A 22,517-nucleotide genomic window follows, 5' to 3' on the forward strand; every position below is an offset into this window, starting at 1 on the left:
CCACCTTAAATGGGCAGAGTCATATCTCCACTTAATCAAAAGGCCACACTCACAACTGAGTGTGTCATCTCTCCATGGAAACAATCCAGTCAGTGTTTCTCACCCTAATGATAGGTCTGGCCCCACAGGATTGGATCAGGAGTAAAACATGTTTTTTCTGGAGTCCATAATAGTTTCAAACCAGCACAGGTATCATATTCATAGGTAATGAGTGTAGACATGTTTGGAAGGCCATTGTACAATCTACCACAATATTCAAGGGAAGTGCCTGTATAATTTGGTGTATGGTGTTCTGTCAAGTAAAAATGATGTATATCACAGAGTTCAATAAATATGAGTTGAGATGGTAAAGAAGAATATATCATTTCATTTTCATAAGACATAAAATCAATAAAACAAGATAAACTTACAAACTCTCAGATTGTGAAGGGATTAAAATTGATTCCCCTATTAGTCAAGAAGTGCTAAATAGTATCTAACCCTTAAGCAAAAGAAATATTGAAAGTCCTTAGATTGTGAAGGGATTAAAATTGATTCCTCTATTAGTCAAGAGGTACTAGATAGTATTCAAATCCTTAAGCAAAAGAAATAGTGAAAGTCATTAAGTCTAAAGAAGATATCCATAAAAATAAGTTTGTTTACAAATCCTATGTTAACTGTTGACTAACAGCTAGGGGATGATCTCAAACATTTATCACCCAACATCACTGTAGTTGAAATGTCATCCAAGATTTTTGGTAAAAAAAGGAAGGGAACTTGATGAAATTAAATATTCTGAAGTGCACCATATCCATGAATGTTTCATATAAGTGAATGCATGCAAAATTAAAAAAAAAAAATGCAGCCCTAAAGAGAAAACAGAAAAGGGGGTGATGAAAGTGGAATTGTAAGAAAATAAGATATATTATTATTTTTTCCAAATAGGTAGTCCCTTCTCAGAGAGTTTGTGATTCACTTATTCTAAAGCCTTATCAATTCTCTACTGTGTGTCATACTCTGGGGTGCATAATATTTAGGTGTTTATAAAATTGTAGATGGAGATAGGTGTCTTCTTATTTTCTCCTTCAGTTGCTCTCCCAGGGCTTGCTTATTTTTAAAACAACCAGTCCCTGAATCCTTTAGCTTTATCATCATAATGCTTAAATTAAATGTAAAGTAAATGCAGGTAATGCAGTTTTTATACTTGCTATTATCTTCTGGCACATAAATTTGGAAATTTGAATAGAAAAAGCTAATGTCATATTTTTGGTTCAGAAGATTGGTTAGTGAGGAAAGTGTCCACCTGTCCTGCACACTGCCACTGCCATCCCTTCTACTCAACTCTATGTTAAAGTCATGACTTATTGATTATAGCACTACCCTCTGAGAAGGCTTCTCTCAACTGTATTTTATGCTTTCTTATAAACTATAGTAACTTTCTCAAGCTTAGATTTTAAAACCTCCCTTAATCTGCATTTCTAATATAGTCAAAGGACAGCAGTCATATTTTACTGAAAAAGTCCTTCAATCTGTGAGCAAATGTCTATTTCAACAACTGTGCCTACACGGAGAATCACAAAATAACAGAGTGGTTTTACTGTCCTAACAGTAACAAGCCTGCATCTATTACTTGCAGAGCTGTATTTCAGCTAAAGCTCCCTGGATTAACTTTTTTCCTCCACTTTGGAGCTGTGAACTTTAGATGATGAATGTGTCACTAACATAAATATTTTGCCAGATTTTAAAAGAATAGCCTTTGTCAGAGTTTGGGAACAGGGATTGTTTCTATGCAATATCGTAAGTAGATTTACAATATTAAAATATGATGAATGATAATGGTAAAAATAATAAATAAAATATAATGTTACTTAGCTTTCAATATCCTGGAAAATCATACCCATCAGGGAACTTCAACTGAAAATACTAAATCTCATAAATCAGAGATTTAATATCATCAACTCATCAGAATCACATGATAAGCTTAGTATGTACAACCTCCAGAATTGTTATAAAATAAACGTCTTTTGAAATCACGGTGTTATCTATATACTAGGCAAACTTGTTCTAAGTAGATGTTTATAAGTATTAAGTTAGACCTCCCAAAACTTTGTGAGCAGTTTTTCAGTAGGGGCTAGCGTATACACAATAGGAACACAATTTTCTTATAACAAGAGTTAAATTGTGACAGTAATTTCCATGACTCATGAGAACCCACAGGGAAAAACTTGCACATTTTATAAAGTGTGTGACAAAGTGAAGTCATTTACTTTTTGTAAATTAATGGTTAAAAACCAAAAGTCTGCCTTTATATTGTTTCCCCTCTTGATATCTGACAATATGTTTAATTCATTATGTGAGGTGTAGAATAAGAAAACCTTCACTTGCCATTTCTGAGATTTTGCAGTAGGCTAAGAAAGGACACATGATAAAATCCACATTAAACCACTAGATAGAACTCTGAATCTGTGGTCCTGTGATTCATGTTATTTGGACAGTCTGAGAAGTCAGACAATTAGAAGCCTGAGTAGAGAGAACACTTACATGACTTTTTTCTAACAATGAAAGGTAGTAATAGCTACAGAGCCCTAGTTCTGTGTACCTTAGATCTCTTAAGCTACTAAAAGATAAAGCAAAATGGCCAGAGGCTTTCTGATACCAATTATATCCAATTTGTACAGCATGGGCAGAATTAGTAAGAGGAAAATGCCTAAGGGCTTCAAACTTGATAATGTCAGAGTCTTATGAACAGATATAGAATAGAGGTAGAGCCGGTTCTCTTCTTTAATATTGGTCAAAAATGAATTCTTATTACTCATATTACAGATGGGGATAATACAGAACAAATAAATTATTGAGATTTATGTAAGTCAATCATTTACTGCTTTGGGTATCAAATCATCTGATAAGTTTTAGGGGCGGGATGCAGTTAACTAGGCAACACACCTTAACCCATAAGGAATACAAGCTTGAGGCAGCTACCTGGATTATTGGTAATAAGTCGCCACAGAGAAAAATGAATTCTGAGTGCATCCTGGAATAGTCAAAGCTAATAGCTGATCATGTCCTTCATACAAATACATTCAAGTCCTAACTTGTGGGCCTATGGGTATGAGCACATTTGTAGATAATGAACCTTTGAAGATCTTATTTTAGTTAAGGTATGGACAACTGAACCAAGATGGGCCTGAATCCTATTACTGGAGGGCTTATAGAGAAGTCCAAGGCAAAAACCACAGGGAAATGAAAGGAAAAGACACCACCATGTGCATTGCCATATGACCAAAAGGCCAAGGACCCAAGGATTGCCAGCAGCTAGCCCCAGAATGCCAGAACCTTCAAGGAGACAGTATCATCTTGCTGTTGTCTGGAATTTTGACTTCTCCAAGTCAAAAGTTATTTATTTATTCTTTGTAAGCCAATAAATTCCTGCTGTTGTCAATCTATTGTGTAATATTTGCTTTAGAAGCTAAAAACTAAAACAGGTGATTAAATTCATTTGGAAATTTGGCTGGGTATCCAGTTGCTTGGTCAACACTGTCCTGATTGTTATTGTGGGGTTATTTTGTGGATGGGATTACATCATTAGTCAGTTGATTGCATCTACAATTAATAAAGGGTATGGCCTTTGGAAAATAGGAGTTTCCCCATCTGATAGGCTGGATCTCATGAAGTGAGAACTGAAGATTTCAGAAATCAAAAACAAGATTTCTGCCTTATCTTCAGACAGACAGCTTCTTCTGGGGAATGTAACTTCTCCCTTATTGGAGTTCAAGCTTACTACCTGCCCTACAGAGTACAGATGTCCCAATCCTTATAGTCATTTGATCCAAATTCTACAATAAAGTTATATACATTTGAAAATCCTGACTTAATACACTCGGGTTTTGCTCTGAAGTCTTTCAACTGATTGCATGAAGCCAACCTATATTATCAAGGGCACTCTCTTTTACTTAAAGACAACTATAGATAGAAATCACATCTGCAAATACCTTTATGGTAATACTTAGATTCATATTTGTTTAAATAACTGGGTACAATGACTTATCCATTTTGACACATAAAAGTAACCATCACAAAGTCCCAGGATGGATCTAGCAATATGCTAGACATACATTATCATATTGAATCTGTGGCTGCATCCCTGAGAGGTGGCTCTGTGTGGTCAACTGCAGGGAAATAATTCTGGGAATGATAAATCCAGGGAAATAATAAACATCTTGCTTGAAAATCTGGTGAAAGCAGACAGGTTGCCCTAGTTTAGTTTGAGAAATCAGCTGTAATACTAATGGGAGAACTTGGAGCTCTGCTAAGGAGCACTCATGGTACATGAGGCATAGTGATCAAAAAGCTTGCTTTAATTACCTAACTGCTAAAACAAATACTATACACTGGGTTGACTAAAACAATAGAATTTTCTTGGCTTATGATTTTGAGTCTAGGGGAAGACCAAAATTGATGTATCAGTAGGACAATGTTTTCTTCTGAATGTTTCATTACATTCTAAGGGCTGACTTCCCGTGAACCTTGCTTCTTGGCTTTATTGTCCCTTTGAATGCACATGGTTGCCTTTCCTGGTTTCTCTCTCCAACGTATTTTCAACATGCCTGTAAAGAATCCCAGTAATCTGATTCAGTTGGGGCACAATTTAACTGAAGTAACAGTTTAAGCTTTTCTGATTTAGAATGGATCTACACCAACCAGAATGTGGACCAAGATTAAGAATATGTCCAAACTGGGATTGACAAGTCAACCTGCCATATAGCCCTTTTGGGAGTAGAGCAGCTCCAACACAACATTGAGCTTCCAGATAGGGGACACTACAATGCGAGCCATTCCCACCTTGCCATACCACCTGGCCCTTAATAGGAACATTACTAGATGACCCCCTGAAGCCTCTGGCATCCATAACTCCCAGCTTGGAGTTGACTCAGGTTTAACTTTTACATGAGTGTTAGACTCTAGCCCCAAAGCCTCAGTTCTTTAAGCTTTCATCAGAAATATTATGACTTCTTTATTGTCACAATTAAAGATAACAGCAAGATACATATATCTTTGAAGAGTTTATTAAGGGATATGTTAAGATGGTAATAAGAACATGAGAGTAACAAGAACCACCAGGTAGTATTCAAAGCAACCAGACTTTCCAGGCAAAATCCTTACTTTGCCACTGGCTCACGTAAATTTGAACAAGTTTTTAACTACACTTTAGCTGAATATTCCCACCTGCTAAAGTACGCAAGGTATGTCATTAGGTCATTTTGAGAGTTAAATAAGATAATGCATTTAAAATACATAACCTATTGCCTCACATATAATAAGTACTTTAGAAATGTTGGATACAAATATTGACTTGAAATTTAGGGATAGATTTTAAGGTGGTGTTTCTACTTAAACTGATTAGGGAGGGCCACGGTGGCTCAGTAGGTAAGAATGCTTGCCTGCCATGCCAGAGGACCTGGGTTTGATTCCCAGTGCCTGCCCATGTTAAAAAAAAAAAAAAAAAAAAAAAAAACATTAAACTGAGGTATCCCTGAAAGTTTTAGACAATAGCAGTTGGAGTATTCTTGTTTTTATTTGTTAGACTAATATGATGAATGCCAAAAATTGGTTGGATTAAACAACAGGGATTTATTGTTTTACAGTTTGAAGGCTAGAAGTCCAATATTAAGGTATCTTCAGGCTATTTGTTCTCTTGGAGTCTATAGCATTCTGGCCATGGCTTTCCAAAATCCTCCATCACATGATTATCTCTCTGTCTGTCTCTGACTCCTACTGGCTGAGTATCTGAATTTCCTCTGGTTATCTCTAATCATATGGATTAAGGTTCACCCTGATTCAATTTAGCCTCATCTAAATGAGAAATTTGAAGATCCTATTCACAAATGAGTCTACACCCACAGGCCCAGGGGTAGGGATTAAGCATATCTTTATGGAGGATGTGATGGTTAAGTTCAGATGTCCTCTTGACCAAGTTATAGTTTTCAATTGTTTGGTCTAGCAAGCACTGGCCTGATTGTTCCTGTGAGGTTATTACATGGATTTAAATAATCAGAAGTTGATTGTGTCTCTGGTTTATGACATTTATAATCAACAAAGGAGACTGCCTTCAACAATGGGAGAACAGACCTTACCCAATAAGTGAAAAGCCTTAAAAAGAGAAATGAAGATTTCAGCAGTAAGAAGGAAGAATCTCAGCCTTATAACATCTTTGCTCTAGGACCCAAGTGCTGAAGTTGTCATTCTATGATCTAAAATATTTCTGGGGAGAGGGAAACAGAAAGGAAGCAAATTGAGTTTTGGCTTTTAAAAATTTGACCCAAATATGACACTCAAATGCAAGTCAATTTGATACATATTTCACTGACCGTACAGAATATAAGTAGCCAGTAGTCAAGGAATGTCAATTCTATTGCATGTCTTGAAGGAGAAAATGAAATATTTGCTAACCAGAGCAGTACAAACAGACTCATAATTACTTTTTAAATATGTTCTCCCTGCCTGTTGCCTTTCTTATCATTTTGCTGGTGGGGTAATTCCTAGACTAAAGGTTTTAATGATGAAGTTATCAAATTTATTAAAGTTTTGCTTTGCTAAGTGAATTTTTAGTGTGTTTTAAAGAAATATTTTCTACTCTAAATTAATAAAGGCATTCTACTATATATATATATACAGATAGATAAACCTTTATCTATCCATCTATCTACATATATATGTGCATATTTATGTGAATTTTCATATCTTTAACTTACTTGAATTTGTTTTTTGCACATTGTAGAAAGTGTATAACTATTTTCTATTTCATTTAAATAGTGTTTTATCTTGTAATGGCATCATATTTTTATAATGAAATGAAATAGTTCAGAATTTATATTCTCCCTAGGGAAAGAAATGGGAGCTATTCAAGCTTTAATTATTATATACTTTTCTCATTATTTATCTTTGTTTAAAATACAATTTCTTGTTTTTTTAAATGCCAAAAATAATATTTTAGTATTTATGGTCATTGTATAATTTGCCAAAATATACTATTGATTTTTTTTGGTCCTTGTTTGTTTTATACCATGATTTCCATATGGTTTCATTTTTCCTTTGGCTGAAATAGCCCCTTTAATAACTCATGCCTGTTGGTGGTAATGTGTTATTGGTTTTATGTCTGGAAATATGTTCATATTCTGTAATTATTTCTTAGCCATGCATAACTTTCTTGTTTGATTCTTTTTATTTTCTTTGAAGATATGACTTTTTTTTGTTATTTCTGATGATATGTCTATTGATACTGTGAATGGCATTTGCAATTGTAGGCAATCTACAAATTTTCTTTAATAACTTTTAAGAAATTCATATTTCATTCTTTATATACTGCTGGATATAAAAGAAAAAAAAATTGTCATAATAGAAAATGGTAAGAAGAATGGCCTAAACAAGACAGAAGCCTACAAAATTTCTGGAATTAACAATTTCAGAGTTGCTATATATAAGGCTACCCAATCTTCAGCAACCTAAAAGTTTCTTACTTTATATTTCTCTACCATCTGCAATACATATATATTTTATCTTCTAATTCAATATGCTTATTTTAGCAACATTCTTCATTCCTTCCTTCCAGTAAAAGAATGGTGAGATGGATGAAGAATGGCATTCTTTGGCCATTTTAAAAACAATTCCTGATCATTGCTCACAATTTTTGAACAACATCCCATTACACATGAATACAGTTGCCATTTTTCTTTATAGTGGAATGCTACTAATTTTCTTCCATTTTGAAATTCTCAACCTTTTCCCCCCAAAATATTATATCTCTGCCATAATAAAAACTGTGAAAGTTATACAATTTTTATCTTCTTTAAAGCTAAGAAATGAATCTGCCACAGTTTCACAAATACTGGAAGAAGGCATGAAACTCTTGGGTGAGAATCAAAGGACATTACAATTTATGGCACAGCAGGCACCATGGACTTCATGTTCAGTTTAGTTCTATTTGTCCCCAAATCCAGCCCAAGTGGATGTTGTGCACATGATGTGTTTCTAGCACAGTTGAAAACATCAAGCTTAGAAAAATTCCAGTCTTACAAAGGGAGCTACAAGGAAACCTGGCAAACCTTAGCCCAGAGAGAGAGAGACATCATCCTAATTACCTTAGTCAGAAAAGAAATTTGACCTTTACTCCAGAAAGAAGGAAATACTCTCCTTATATTCTAGGACTGTCTACTAAGTAGACATCCTTGAAAAGGATAGTTTGGAAAAAAAGCTGATATGATACAAGTAGAAACACAATGGGGAAATTTTATCCTAAATGTTACGTTTCTTTATTCTTTTGTTCTGTGCAACCTATCTGATGTATTGTAATCTTTAAATTTTATATTTATATTACAATTCTCTTTGATTTGGGGGTTTCTGGTGAAATTGATTCTGTTACCTTTTTTGAACTAATCATTTTGGAATGTCTGTAATAAATGATATGTCTAATATATTGGCAAATTTTCACATTTAAATTTCGATATTTTAGTGACGTTGTCAATGTCTTTTGTTATTTTGTGTACATATTTTTCATTATTTCTCTTTTTTTGTTTGTTATTTACTGAATGCATTATTTATGTATATTTGGACATTCTGAATGATTTACTATTTTTAAATCTCTATATTATATCATGAAAATAATTTCATTTAGTCTGAATTCACTATCCCTTTGTTAATTTTTGATGGCTATCTTTTTTGAACACTGTATTTTATATATAGGCCAATTTTGAAGGATAAAAGTTTGTTTATGGATGTGTTTGTGCATGCTTGTATGAGTTTGCATGTGTTGCAGTGTTTTTTTCTTGCTTACTCTGTTCTCAACCTTCCTTCTGAAATAGTTTCAAGGCTATGTACATAAGCATTGCCAAGTAAAATGCAAGATCTTATAATAGATCTAAAAGCTCCTCTTCCTGGAAACAATGGGGTTATTACATGCACATTTAGTGCATACTGTGTTGTATGGCTCAAGTCTTATACTGAGTTTTGGGTCTTTAGTATTTCTCCTTCTCCGCCAAATTTCAAGCCAAGGAGGTAAACACCAGGCCTTAGTTTCGATTACCCTGGCTGTAAAACATGGCACATAGGAAAACATTTTAGGCCTTGTCACTTTGTAAAAGGTAACCAAGTGGCCATCAAAATAACCTTGAAAGCAGGAACACTGGCTGCCATGGTGTTTTGATTTGCTAAATTGCTGGAACACAATATACCAGAAATGCGTTGGTGTTTTTGAAGGGGATTTATTAGATTATAAATGTACAGTTTTAAGGCCATAATAATGTCCAAATTAAAGCATCCAGAGAAAGATACCTTGACTCTGAAGAAAAGGCCAGTGACATCTGGATTTCCTCTGTCACATGGGAAGATACATGGTAATATCTGCTGGCCCTTCTCTCCAGAATGTTTCCAGACATTTTCTTTCTCTCTCGTGTGTGTTTAAGGATTTTAACTCAGTGACAACAGTTTCCACAGTAATGTCCAACCTACAAAGAAGGGTGACTAAAGAGCTCTTCAAGGATGATGAAGCTGGTTTCACAAATTCATTTCTCACAGTTCTGATAAAAGGTGTCCTCTGGACATTGCTGGGGTACGGGGGCAGGTCTTCCATTGTAAATCCATCTTAGCATTCCAATCACTCTAAGCCTTTGAATCCCATCATTTATATTATGCCAGAGCAGTTCTGTCATTTTGACCTCAGATAATGTCAGCCACCTTTTGATCCATGTTTCAGCCAACCAGGAACAAACTATTAAACTTTATAATCCCTCAAGTTAAAACATTGAATCTGGAATCTCTGCTTAGTGAGACCATATCAATAAATTCATCCTGTTCCAGCTTTATTTCCTTCTGCCATTCTCCCATATCCTTAATGTCCATTCCCACACATACTCCACAGACTTCCGTCTGTACAAATTGGAAAACTCATGCAGTTCTTTTGGAGTATGTCATACCGTCTCATGGGTTACACGTCGTACCTCATCTTTGGGACCTGTTGGGTCTTAATTATAGTTCTGGGAGAAAAGAGGGGGTGGTGGGGTGGGTCATGAAAACCACTTGAAGTGTCTTTCAAGCTAATAACCTCAGGACAAGTCCCTTACAGTCTCATCTGGTGAAACAGGATTCACTTCTCTAGACAGTGGAGAGAGGGCTCTTTCCTGGGGGGAGATGGTTCCAGGTTTAGCAGGCACTGGAAAGTTTAGATGGAGGTTGGATGGCAGACTCCTCAGGAAATGTTGAGGGTTGGTAAGCTGTTTTCTGAGGGCAGGCTGCAGATTGGGTGTCTATTTCCTTAGAGGAGGCTTGAGATGAGGCAGATGCTTCCTTAGAGTAGAACAGTACAGATCTGTTTAGAAAAGACTCAGTACAATCTAGGTTTTCAATGCTTCCAGTGCCATAATGTTTAACCCATATGTCCCCATTCCAATTTTCAGAATCCCATTACTTTCCAATCAATGCCCTCACTCTAACAGCAGACCATCTGCAAGGTCGAGAATTTAATTTTATGTTGTAAATCTGCTCCTCACACTGTGAGACTTCTGGGTCTGGTTTTCAGAGATCTCAATCTGTGGCCAGAGGAAATAAGATTTCCTTTAAGGACACACAAAGAAACTTGTACATCTTTCAAACAGTGCTTAAGCTACAGATTTGAAAACTTCCACTCAACTCATCCCTTTCTTTTGTAACTGTATCCAGTATATCTAGGAAAAAACAATCAATATCATTATGCCTTTTAACTCCACAAAACTCTTTTAAGTTGTCAAAAAGTCTCTCACCCAGAGCCTTGCCTCATATAAGTGTACAATTAACAGTATCAAATGGTGCTACTTTGCACATCAGCATTGTCACTTTAGCCCTGGACTGTTGGTGCCATCTTGATTATTGGAAATAGAGACTTTAGTACCTTTGTGTCTAATCAGAGCAGAAAACCTATTGCAAAAGCCCATTTTAAAAATTCTGTTTCTTAAGAACCACAGCCAGTATCAAAGCTGTAGTATTCAGGGTTTCTAGGGAAACAGTCCAACAGGAGGTATCTGTAAATACAAGATTTTATAAATCTCCTTGTGGAAGACACTCCTCTTATTTGACTGTAGATATAGTCAGCCATACGTGCAATCTATATGCTGATGATTTAAGTCCATAAATTGTCCTTACAGAAACCGATGGCCATTGCTTACTTGACCAGAAAACTTGGCACCATCACCTGGCCAAGTTGACACATGAACCTAACAATCAGAGATATTTAAAATCCAAAAGACAGGGTGGTAGAAGAAAGTGCTGCCTGTAATCCATTGAATATGGATTAAACTCCCCATTCAAAAGGCATAGACTGCAGAATATATTAAAAAACAGGAACCATCTATTTCTGTATACAAGAGACTCACTTTAGACTCAAGGACAAAAATAGGTTGAAAGTGAAATAGGAAAACTAATGACATGCAAGTCACCAGAAGGGAAGGTAGAGACTAAAAACTGGGACTTTACAACTGTGCAAAAACCAGAATGGAAAACAATGGTGATTAAATGTACACATAAAAGAAAATTTTTACATGAGGGAGAACCAATGAATGTTAACATTGCAAGGTGTTGAAAATGAGATGGTTTACAGAAAAAATACAGTCAATGCAAATGAGCATCTATAGTTAATAATAACATTTTAATATGTTTCCATTAACTGCAACAAAGGCAATATACTGAAGCTAAATATCAATAAGAGGGGACTGTAAGTGAGAGGTATGAGATTCTTGTTGTTTATCTCCTTTTTTTAGTTTTTTTTATTCTTAATTCTTTTTTTTTTTTTCCTTTTCCTTTCCTCATCTTCTTTCTTCATGGAAGAAATGGAAATGTCCTCATATAGATTGTGGTGGTGAATGCATAACTATATACATTGATTTTTCACTTAGGATGGATTATATGGTGTGTGAATAAACTTTAAAAAATAAACAGAAGATTACACATGCTGGAGAAAATGTAGGGAGAGAGATATACCTATTTAATATTGGTAGAGAATTAGAATGGTGCAGCCCTTTTAGAGATCAGTGTGGTGGTTCCATAGGACACTAGGTGTGGTGTTGCCATATGATACTGAAACATTAGGCATACTTAAAAGAACTGAAAGCAGGGACACAAATGGCCATTTGCACACTGGTGTTTATTGCACTAGTATTCACAATTTGCAATGAATGGATGTGACCTAAGTGTATTTGGACTATTGCACAGAATGGTGAACAGTGGTCTATACATACAGTGAAGGATTGAGTAGCTGCAAGAATGAAACTGTGAAACATACAATTAGGTGCATGAAAGTTAAGGACAGTATACTGAGTGAAATAAGTCAGAAATTAAAAGATGAATATTGTAATGCCTCACTAATATGGACTTAGTGGGGTTGAAAATAATGTGCAAACTCTAAGTACTGATTTTGAAAGCATAGATTGTCAGGTGATGAAATGTGGGCAGAGATTGGACAATCAATGATTAAGGAGTAAAATGTTCAGTCAGGCTTATTGTAAAGATTCTTAGAGCTTGTGTAAGCTATGAGCAGTCACATCTATTCCTGAGTTGTAGCTGTTATTTCTAAATTCTGAGATGCTGAGTTCTTTTTCTCTAACTTGACCATTCTCTGGAACTTTGGGTATCTATGGAACTTTGGGTAACCTGAGACTCAGAGCTAGAATTTTGTAGCTTGGAAAGTCAGCATTACTCCATACAGCAACTATTAAAGAAGCTGAAAAAGAGGTAAGACTTCAATTAAAGATATGAATGAAGCTTATCTTGTTAGAACTAAGAAAAAGGGTGAAAGATGATTTTGACTGCATTTTAAAGCTTCAACTTTTGTGTGAAACCAAAAGAAGATATGTTTGTTACAATATTTTTGTTTTCTATAGAACACAATCTAATTTAACCTGTATAGTAAGTTTTTTCAAACAATGTAATTACATAGAACCTTGAATAGTGAATGAGATTTTATTATTTTTACAGGTTAATATAATATTCCAATACATCCCGAAAGTAATTTGGGCAGAAAAAAAAAAAGTATTTGCAAATTCCCTTAAGGGAGAGGGAAAATGAGGAAATGTCAAACTTCATCCCTGGGAATTTCTGATATTCGTGTAAGCATTAACAACTTCTAATTTAATAAGCCAAACCCTTGATCTTGGGACTTACTTACCCTTATAAACTTATTCCTTCAAAGAAGAAGATAAGCCTACGTGTAAGTATGCCTAAGTGTCTCCCTCAGAAAACCTCTTTTGTTGTTCAAATGTGCCTTCTCTCTCTCTAAGCCAACTCTGCAAATAAACTCACTAACCTCTTCCTTATGTAGGACATGATTCTTAGGAGTGTAAATCTCCCTGACCATGTGGGGGTGACTCCCGGGAATGAGCCTGGCTCTGGAGTCACGTAAATGATAAAGCCTTCTTGACCTAAAGGGGGAAAAGAAATGAAGCAAAATAAAGTTTCAGTGGCTAAGATATTTCAAACAGTGTCAAGAGGTCATTCTGGAAGTTATTCCTATCTATTATATATATTCCTTTTTAGTTCCTAGTATATTAGAAAAGCTAGAAGGAAATACCTAAAACTGTTTAACTGTAATCCAACAGACTTCATTCTTGATGATGATTAAATAACTATATAGTTTTTTTTTAAACAGATGAAACAATTTATTCACCAAAAATCATACTCATGAATAATCATTGTGTTAAAGAGACAAGCATACCAATGGTCAGAATTAGGAGCAATTAATTGATAAAAGATATGTCTATGTCTATATCTATATCTATATCTGTATCTGTATCTATCTATATAAATTTATATAGGTCACATGCGAAATAGATAAGTGTGGGTGTATATGCATAGAGAGAGAGAAAGAGATAGTGAAAGAGAGAGAAAATTTCTAACCAGAGGAAAAATAAGTGAGGGATTCATTTCTTGAATAGCAAATAGAAAGAAGATTCAAATAATGTGCAGTAAACCTGAACTCAAAAAAAAATCAAGGGAAAAGGAGAAATAAAAGGAATGATTAGATGCTATTACAACAAAATAAGAGTACACACCAGATTAAATAACTATATAGTTTTTATCATGCAACCATGTGATTGTGAAAACCTTGTGACTGACACTCCCTTTACACAGTGTATAGCAGAAAAAACATTAAAATAGAAACAAAAGATTAAATAAATAATAGGAAGAAGAAGGGGTAAGGAATGTTCTGTGTGTTTTTACATTTTTATTTTTTACTTTTATTTGTATTGTTATTGTTTTGGAGTAATGTAAATGTTCTAAAATTGATTGTGTTGATGAGTACACAACTATATGATGAGACTGAGCCATTGATCTCATACTTTGGATGATTATATGATATGTGAATATATTTGTATAAAATTGCATAAAAAACCCTACTGATAATGAAATTCTTTCTGTCATTAAAAATGAAAAAAATAATGTGTCAAAATATAATAGTATGGAAAATGTGGAATTAAAACACAGGTTTTAAAATAATAGCTACAGTATGAAGCTTTAAAATATACAGATGGTCACACATGAATGCATATTCCTATATGCAATAAAGATAGTTACATTAAAATAACTACTAAAATTTTACTGACTTTTACTATCATTTACATAATATGGCAACTCACCTTCCTCTTCTTCTAAAGTGGTTAATGAAAATTTTTCCTCGTTTTCTTCTTTTACCTGTGCCTTCCTTGAAGCCTGCCTCTGGCAACCACTCTTAAAATAGGATTTAAACTCAAGCTCATTTGTCTAAGACATCTTGGGCCATTCTAACCTCAGCTCACACCCTCATTCAATATATTACTAAATCACTCATGGAAATAAATACCTCTCTCCTTGGCATGGCAATTCATCATTTATGCTCATAAAACTTTGAGTAGTAATGGCTATAACTTATGTTCAATTGGAAATCTATACAAGTGTAAATTTATGAAAGGGACACTTTTGAAAGATCATACACCAGAAGCTTGGCAACAATTTCTGAATGTTAATATTATATTGTATTCCTTTTTATGTTATTTGTTCATTTGTTTTTCTACATTTTTTACAGTGAACATTGTAAAGATGTAACAGAAACATATTGTTTCTAAAATGGAAAGCATAACAATAAATAAAGACTTTAAAATACATAAAATCAGCAATGCCTAATAATCACATGATTACATCTCAACATTAGCAGAAGACCCACTACATTTGTCCAATTTCTAATATTGATGGTTGTGGGAGTGAGCGTTGTTAAAATAAAAAGTAATTAAGTAAAATCAAGCTTTTTTTTTTAATTTAGGCATTTGAAGAATATTTCTGTGTGACAATACATAAATCTTTTTTTCTAAAGTCTAGATTGTTATGAAATGTAAATTATTCATTTATGCTGTTAATAGGTAAAAGTAATTATTTTTCAATAAGGCTGTTTTCATTATATCAAGTAGTGGCAGCATATTACCAAACAGAATTACCGTAATGTATAATGAGTCTTGTAATCGACTAGAATGGAGGAAACACAGGAGGATCTAATTAGTTTAGGGGTCCAGGAAAGTTTCCTTAAGAAAATAACTTATATTGAGATCTGAAATATAAGAAGGAGTTAGCCCAGATTAAAGGAGAGGGAGCATTTGGGGATGGAGAGTGGTACTACTGCATTTGCATTCAAGAAAGAATACTGAACATTAAGAATATCCTTCCTAGCAATAAGGTTATACAGGAAGTAGACTCAGCTGACACTGAGGGTTAAAACAATTCCTGGAAAAAGAATCTTTTACTTTTTCAGAACATTTCACTAACTTTATACAATATTCAGGAATTTATATATACCATTTGCCCTCCCAAGGTAGTAAAATGGTCCTGATGTTTAGGGCAAATAATCATAAGATACTTCTCTTTTCTCCTTAGTTGCAATAAGATCTGTACTATGTGCATGTAACTTTCCATTTAAAATGGTGTTTGTATATGTGTGAGTGTGTGTGTGTGTGTGTGTGTGTGTGCATGTATTCTAAGAAAGAGCGGTTAGCTGTATTTTTTTGTTCTTGTTTCATTCACTATTCTCTAAGATTCTTTGACTATCTTGTCTGAGTAAATCTTTCTTACCTGAACAAAGTACATTAGCTATATCTAATGTGTCATTCATTTATTTACATAGGTAACAATTTTAAATAATATAATATTTTAGGGAAAATGCTACTAAGTTCTATTGCTTTTGTTTTCAAATTGGACAAAATTCTGTGAAATATATGCAAAAATAGTAATTTTCACATCTACACATTAGTTCCCATCAATAGGCAAAGTGTTTACAAATAGAAACTGGGTCAGAGGTTATTATCTTTTTTTTTTGCACACCCAGGATGCAGATGGAACTTGGTCTTTGGTATTAATCAGTCACCTGGTTCTGCGGTGACTAGACACAAGGGCGTCCTGATAATAACAAGGGTGCAACTCGATGAGAATCATGTGGTTGGTTAAAATGGCCTCTCTGCAGATGCTAGAATGAAAGCAAGGTGTCCATTTGGCTTCTCTGAAACACCTCTCCTTCTGTTATGACAGAGCAGTATAAACCTAAGTAATGAAAGAAATGAGAATATATTCAAGTGAAAGTGAGTACCATTTGGATGAAAGCATTCTCATTTTTTTCTATTAGATTGTATTCCCCCAATGCAGGATGTATTAACTCTTTAAAACACACGGGAGTTGGGCATTGTGACACTGACTCAATGGCAGAGTTCTCATCTGTCATGCCAGAGACCTGGGTTTGATTCCTGGTGCCTGCCCACGAAAAGAAAGAAATGTATAAAACACAAGGGAATCATTTAATGTACTGAAGAACTTAATAAGACCCTAGACGCCTGAAAAATAGCTTACTCAGTGGGGGAATTTGGCTCATTAAGTTCAGTGATGGAGCACCCAAAGGTACTGAATTTTAAATGAATGCGTGAACCTAATAAATCATCCTGGCTGCCAACTTAAATATAATTTGTATAAAAATATATTACCCGTGATTATCAAATATTAAACCTATGCTTTAAAATGCAAGCAAATGTTATACTCCTAGTTGGATAAATACTCCAGATCGCAGGGAGTCTTTAATGCATTTTGACATCGAGCTGGACATGGCAGAATTTATATTTCCAATGAACATCATCTCAGTCTTTGATAGCACATATTTTTCTTGTCATTCAGAATGCTGAACTCATCTCTAATTATGTCAAATATATCCTTGTGGTTTGACTTCCTAAGATTGCCATCTATCTCTTTCTGAATGTTCATTTATCTCCTATGCTTGATACATGCCCTTCAGTGTCATTTTGAGAGGGGATGACAGACAAACATAGACACTGCAGAAATGGTTTGTGACCATAAAATGCACCCTGAAATCTCTAAAATTGCCTTTGTGGCTTATGGGTCTCTGTTCTTGCAGAAATACAACTCACTGAAACATTCATGTTTATAACTCTGTCTTGACCAAGATAGGTAATGTGCTTTTGTGATAGTCTACTTTTCTCCATATATGAAGACATTTTCTATATGTTCAATTACTACAATCCTAAAGAAAACATTTTTTTTCATAGCAAAGGATGTCAAAATTCACTAAAAACTAACAAAAAATCTTGCCTTATCATTAACTCATGTGCCTGATGGAATTTATCCATTCTTCTTATTGAAATTCTCACTTAATTGATACAAAATCTGATAAGCATTTATTCTGCACTATTTTATATGAGCAACCTCAATATAATTTGCATCTTGGATGGAGACAATCAGATAGCAGGGATCTATATCCATATTTAATAACAGAAGGTGAAATGGCTAGGAAAATTTCTTCTGTCGAATTTGTAATTACCAACATTCTCTATGAAATTGTTTAAAACAGTTTAAAAATTCCAAACATAACTTTTTTAAGTTGTGAAAACAAATGTAAAAATGTTTGCATCTCACTATATAATTTATTATGAGAGAAACATCAAGCTGTCCATTGGGAAAATAGACAAATTATCATTTTACCACATCAATAAATAATACACACATATATGTTAGATGTGGAGGGCCAGGATCAATCAATCAGGCCCAAGCAGGGAAAGTCCCCACAACATTGGGGCGGAGTGTCCCCAAGAGTTAAACAATAACCAATGTTAGGAAACTGAGGGAACGGGATGTGTTTTGGCAACAGCTAACGGCATTTTTCTGCTTCTATGATACACTTGCTTGTTAGCAACTGCAAAACCACAACATGATTTTAGCCTTTATAAGCACACCTTGAGAACCTCTGGGGGCGACTCTCTGAATCTTTCTTCTTGGAGATTTCTGAGGCAATCACTGGCCAGCTAATAAAGACTCCAAATTGGCTTGCAGTTTTGAATTACTGGTCTCTCTTTCAGTGCACCCCACAACATTAGATACATAAATATGCACAATTTATGTACTTTAGAAAGTAGACACATAGTTTCTAAAAGCTTTACTTTTTTGTTTTATAATTTCTTTGACTGAGAAGTTCACATTGCATTTAAGTATCCACTCATAAACATTTTAATTAGTAACTTAAAGCTCCTACTCTGTGGACTGAGTATATAGCAGTGAAATATCAGATGTAGGACTCTTACAGTACATTTGAGTGAATACAGAAAATACAAAATAAGTATTTGCAACTCAAGGTGCAGTAAGTTTCATGAAATAAAAATGTTTCATTGGAAATTGGGAAGTAGGAAAAAATGTGGATAGAGAGTTTTTTAGATAGGGCAAGAGGCACATAGAATGGCCTAGGGGTGAGAGTTGAGAGTGTCACGTTCATTGACACCAAGGAAACAAAGCTTGTAGAAGCAGAAAGCATGAGAAAGCCTGAAGTGATAAGATCTGGAATATTGCTGGAGGTCAAGTTTAATAGGGGCTTGTACAGGACTTGTTAGGGAATTTTGGTTTTGATTCTGAGTGAGATATGAAACCCTTTAACTACTTTTTTTTTCTCATTGAACTTTGTTTTAATGGGTCTCAGAATTCTGACAGAGTTTTCATCATTGTTTCCATAGAAAAATACTGATTTTAAAAACTATCAACTTAAAACTGCCAGAGGAAAACACATTGTCCGCAAAACATTCCTTTACTTCTGAAGGTTTTATGGTGCATTGTTATCATTGACCAGCCTTTTACTACTAAACTTAAATGGCCAATTGAGACAAACAGTTCTGAGACAGTTCTTCCATCACTGATTTAAGACTAAGGTGGCAGATGTTATGGGTAATATTAATTCAGCTTTCTGAGCTTTTGGGGCAGACTTGGTGACCTTGCCAGCTCCAGTAGCTTTCTAGTCCACTGCCTTGAAGACACCCACAGTGACTGTCTGTCTCATATCCAAACAGCAAAACAATCCAGAGGAGGATAGTCAGAGAAACTCTCAATACACATGGGCCTTCCAAGAACCATATCAATTATGGAAGCATCACCAGATTTCAGGAATTTGGGGCATCTTCCCGCTTCTTGCCAGAGCAGCAATCAATCTCTTTCAGCTAGGCAAACTTGCAAGTGATGTGAACTGTGTGATTAGCCAGTACAGGTACATAGCCAGCATTGATTTGGCCTGGATAGTTCAGGATAATTACCTGAGTAGTGAAGCCAGCTGCTGCTACTGGGGGTGTGTGTGTGTCATTTTTGCTGTCATCAGCCACATTGCCATGATGAACATCTTTTACTGACACGTTCTTGACATTGAAGCCCACATTGTTCCCAAGAAAAGCGTCACTCAAAACTTCATGGTGCATTTCATAAGACTTAACTTCAGCTGCAACATTGACTAGAAAAAAAGTAACCACCATGCCCACTTTGAGAACACCAGTCTCTACTCGGCCCACAGGCATAGTACCATTACATCGATTTTATAGATATCCTGAAGAGGCAGACCCAAGGGCTTGCCAATCAGATGAGTAGGTGGCAGGATGCAATCCAGAGCTTCAAGGAGCATAATTCCACTGACGTTTCCATCCTTATGAGTGAATTTCCATCCCTTCAACCAAGGCATATTAGCACTTGGCTCCAGCATGTTGTCACCATTCCAACCAGAAACTGGCATGATTGTTACTGAGTCAGGGTTGTAGCCAATTTTCTTAATGTGGGTGCTGACTTCCTTAATGATTTCCTCATATCTCTTCTGACTGAAAGGTGGTTCGGTAGAATCCATTTTGTTAACACCAACTATTAATTGTTCACACCCAGTGTGTAAGCCAGAAAGTCATACTCTCACATCTGCCCATTTTTGCATATACCAGCTTCAAATTCACCAACACCTGGAGCAATAATCAGGACAGCGCAGTCATCCTGAAATAGGCCTGTAATCATGTTTTAAATAAAGTCTCTGTGTCCTGGGGCAACAATGATGGTCATGTAATACTTGCTGGTCTCAGATTTCCACAGGGACATATGAATGATGATACCATGCTCATGTTCAGCTTTTAGTTTGTCCAAGACCCGGGCATACCTGAAGGACCTGTTTCGAAAACAACAGCCTCCTTCTCAATATTCAAAGCATTTTTCAATGCTTCTTTTGGAATCTAAAGATTCCATCATAGTTGTAGATCATATAGCCAATCATGGTGAACTTGCCCAAATCTATGTGTTCAATAACAACAATGTTGATAGAAGTCTTTTCCTTTTCCATTTTGGCTTTAAATATAGTTATGGTTTTCATGCCACCTGTGTTGTGGTGGCAAAACCATTATGAAAAAGCTAAGAACTTTTGTCAAGTTCTAGCACAAGACTGTAGTTCAGAAAGTATGTTTGGTAAGGATGGAGCCTCCCAGATGATCTGTGGTGGCTATGTCCATAACCTAAGCCATGATTATTTTCCTTAATAGTAGGTCCTGTGAGGACAGTTCCCCATCCTGGTCCCCTATCTCCCCGCTATTATATACCCAGTGTCTAGGACACTTCCTGTCATGTTGCAGTACTCAACAAATATCTGTTAAAAAAATAACTTATGAATTAGTTGTGGGTGGTTACAATGGGCATGGTGAAGTCATGAGGTTCTAAATGTTGGTTGAAAGTAGAGCTGATAGATTTGCTGATGGAATGGGTATGGGGCATGGGAGACAATTAGATAGATCTTTAAAATTAAATGGGATAACATAGTTGTCATTTATTAAGATAGGAAAAAGTGTGGAGGGAGCAAGTTTAGGAAAAGGGTGAAGAAATGAGTTTTGGAACTTCTAATAAGAGTATAAACTAGCAGTTGCATCTCTGCAAATGATCGTTAAGTGAGAATTCTTGTCTTTTTTTTTTTCTCATTGATCACAGCATAATAATTTCACATTGACCTCAGTTTTTGTAATGGCTTCAGATCAAGTTTTTGGTTTTCATTGTATATCTAGCCAAAAGAGAGGACTAATACTGTTTTAGCTGTCATAGGGGAGACTTAGTATAGTGCTTTATCATCTGCATTCAATGAAATGATTAAGCATCTTTCAAATGGTCTGTGGAAGAAAAGAATATTTTGTGAGTACTAGGCAGGGAGGTGGTATGTGTGGGAGCCTAAAAATTGTATGAACTTATTAAGCAATGGGATCAGTGTATGATGCAGAAAGCTGACATTCAGGGAAGGTTGGACAAAATTTTCCATTTTATAGCAGTGATCAAATCCTCTCAAACTTTTAGCATAATAGTGTAAGTGTGCTATTGGATGACAATGATTTAGTTAAATTACTACTCTAATTTATTTTCAATATTTAAGAAAATAGAAGTGGTAAATTGAGGGAAGAAATATGTACATAGCATTAAATGGTTATAGTTCTGGTAATTAATTTAAAAAATCATATGCTGTAAAACTCAAACAATAAGAAGAGTGTTAATTTTCATATATACATAATGTCATATGACAAAAATCTTGGCTAGCTCTCTAATTATTCAGGCCTTTAATTATTGTTATGTTTAGGAATAAAATCTCCTTTATGGCAAGTCTAAAGAATCCTACTGAGAGTGGCAACTCTTACGTCTAGATCTTACTAGGAACTAGCTATCTGGAAGATTTTAAGATTTAAAAAGTATCTGAGTAGCATAGAACAATTGTGAGCAATTGTAAGTAAACTTCTACCTGTCAAATCATAAATTCCAATATCAAAATAAACTTCTCAGCATCCAATGCATATATACTGCCTCAACCTAATGCAGATTCCACTTGCATTTCCTAATCTAGCAAAACATGCTGTTGAAGAGTCTGTTCTAGAGCATCCTTTAAAGTTTTCTCAACATTTGCATCAAATGCAACAAAGTAATTTTCCACATTAAATTTTTCCTTATAATAGATCAGCTAGCTGCATCAGGCCTTGCCCTGTATTTAATTTCAGTACCTTCCTTTGCTCTCCACTTGTCTATGAGAAGAACCACATTTTTTTGTACCTTTGCATCCTCATTTTAAAAAAAGTTATATAGTAAAAGAAGTAATTAAATCAAATAGGAAAGGCCTTGAGAACTGCTCAAAGACGATCTTCATTAAGGATTTGATATAATCTTCTAATGTATAACTACCACGTACATTTGAAACC

The 22,517-nt window shown here is 35.0% G+C and overlaps 1 pseudogene; it reads right to left on the minus strand.

Annotated features, from left to right (window-relative positions):
- Positions 1-19,189: 19,189 nt before the first annotated feature.
- LOC143645725 (elongation factor 1-alpha 1 pseudogene) lies at positions 19,190-20,188 on the minus strand (annotated as a pseudogene).
- Between the last annotated feature and the right edge of the window lie 2,329 nt (positions 20,189-22,517).

Source organism: Tamandua tetradactyla, chromosome 9 (assembly GCF_023851605.1).
Source record: "Tamandua tetradactyla isolate mTamTet1 chromosome 9, mTamTet1.pri, whole genome shotgun sequence".
Classification (NCBI taxonomy): domain Eukaryota; kingdom Metazoa; phylum Chordata; class Mammalia; order Pilosa; family Myrmecophagidae; genus Tamandua; species Tamandua tetradactyla.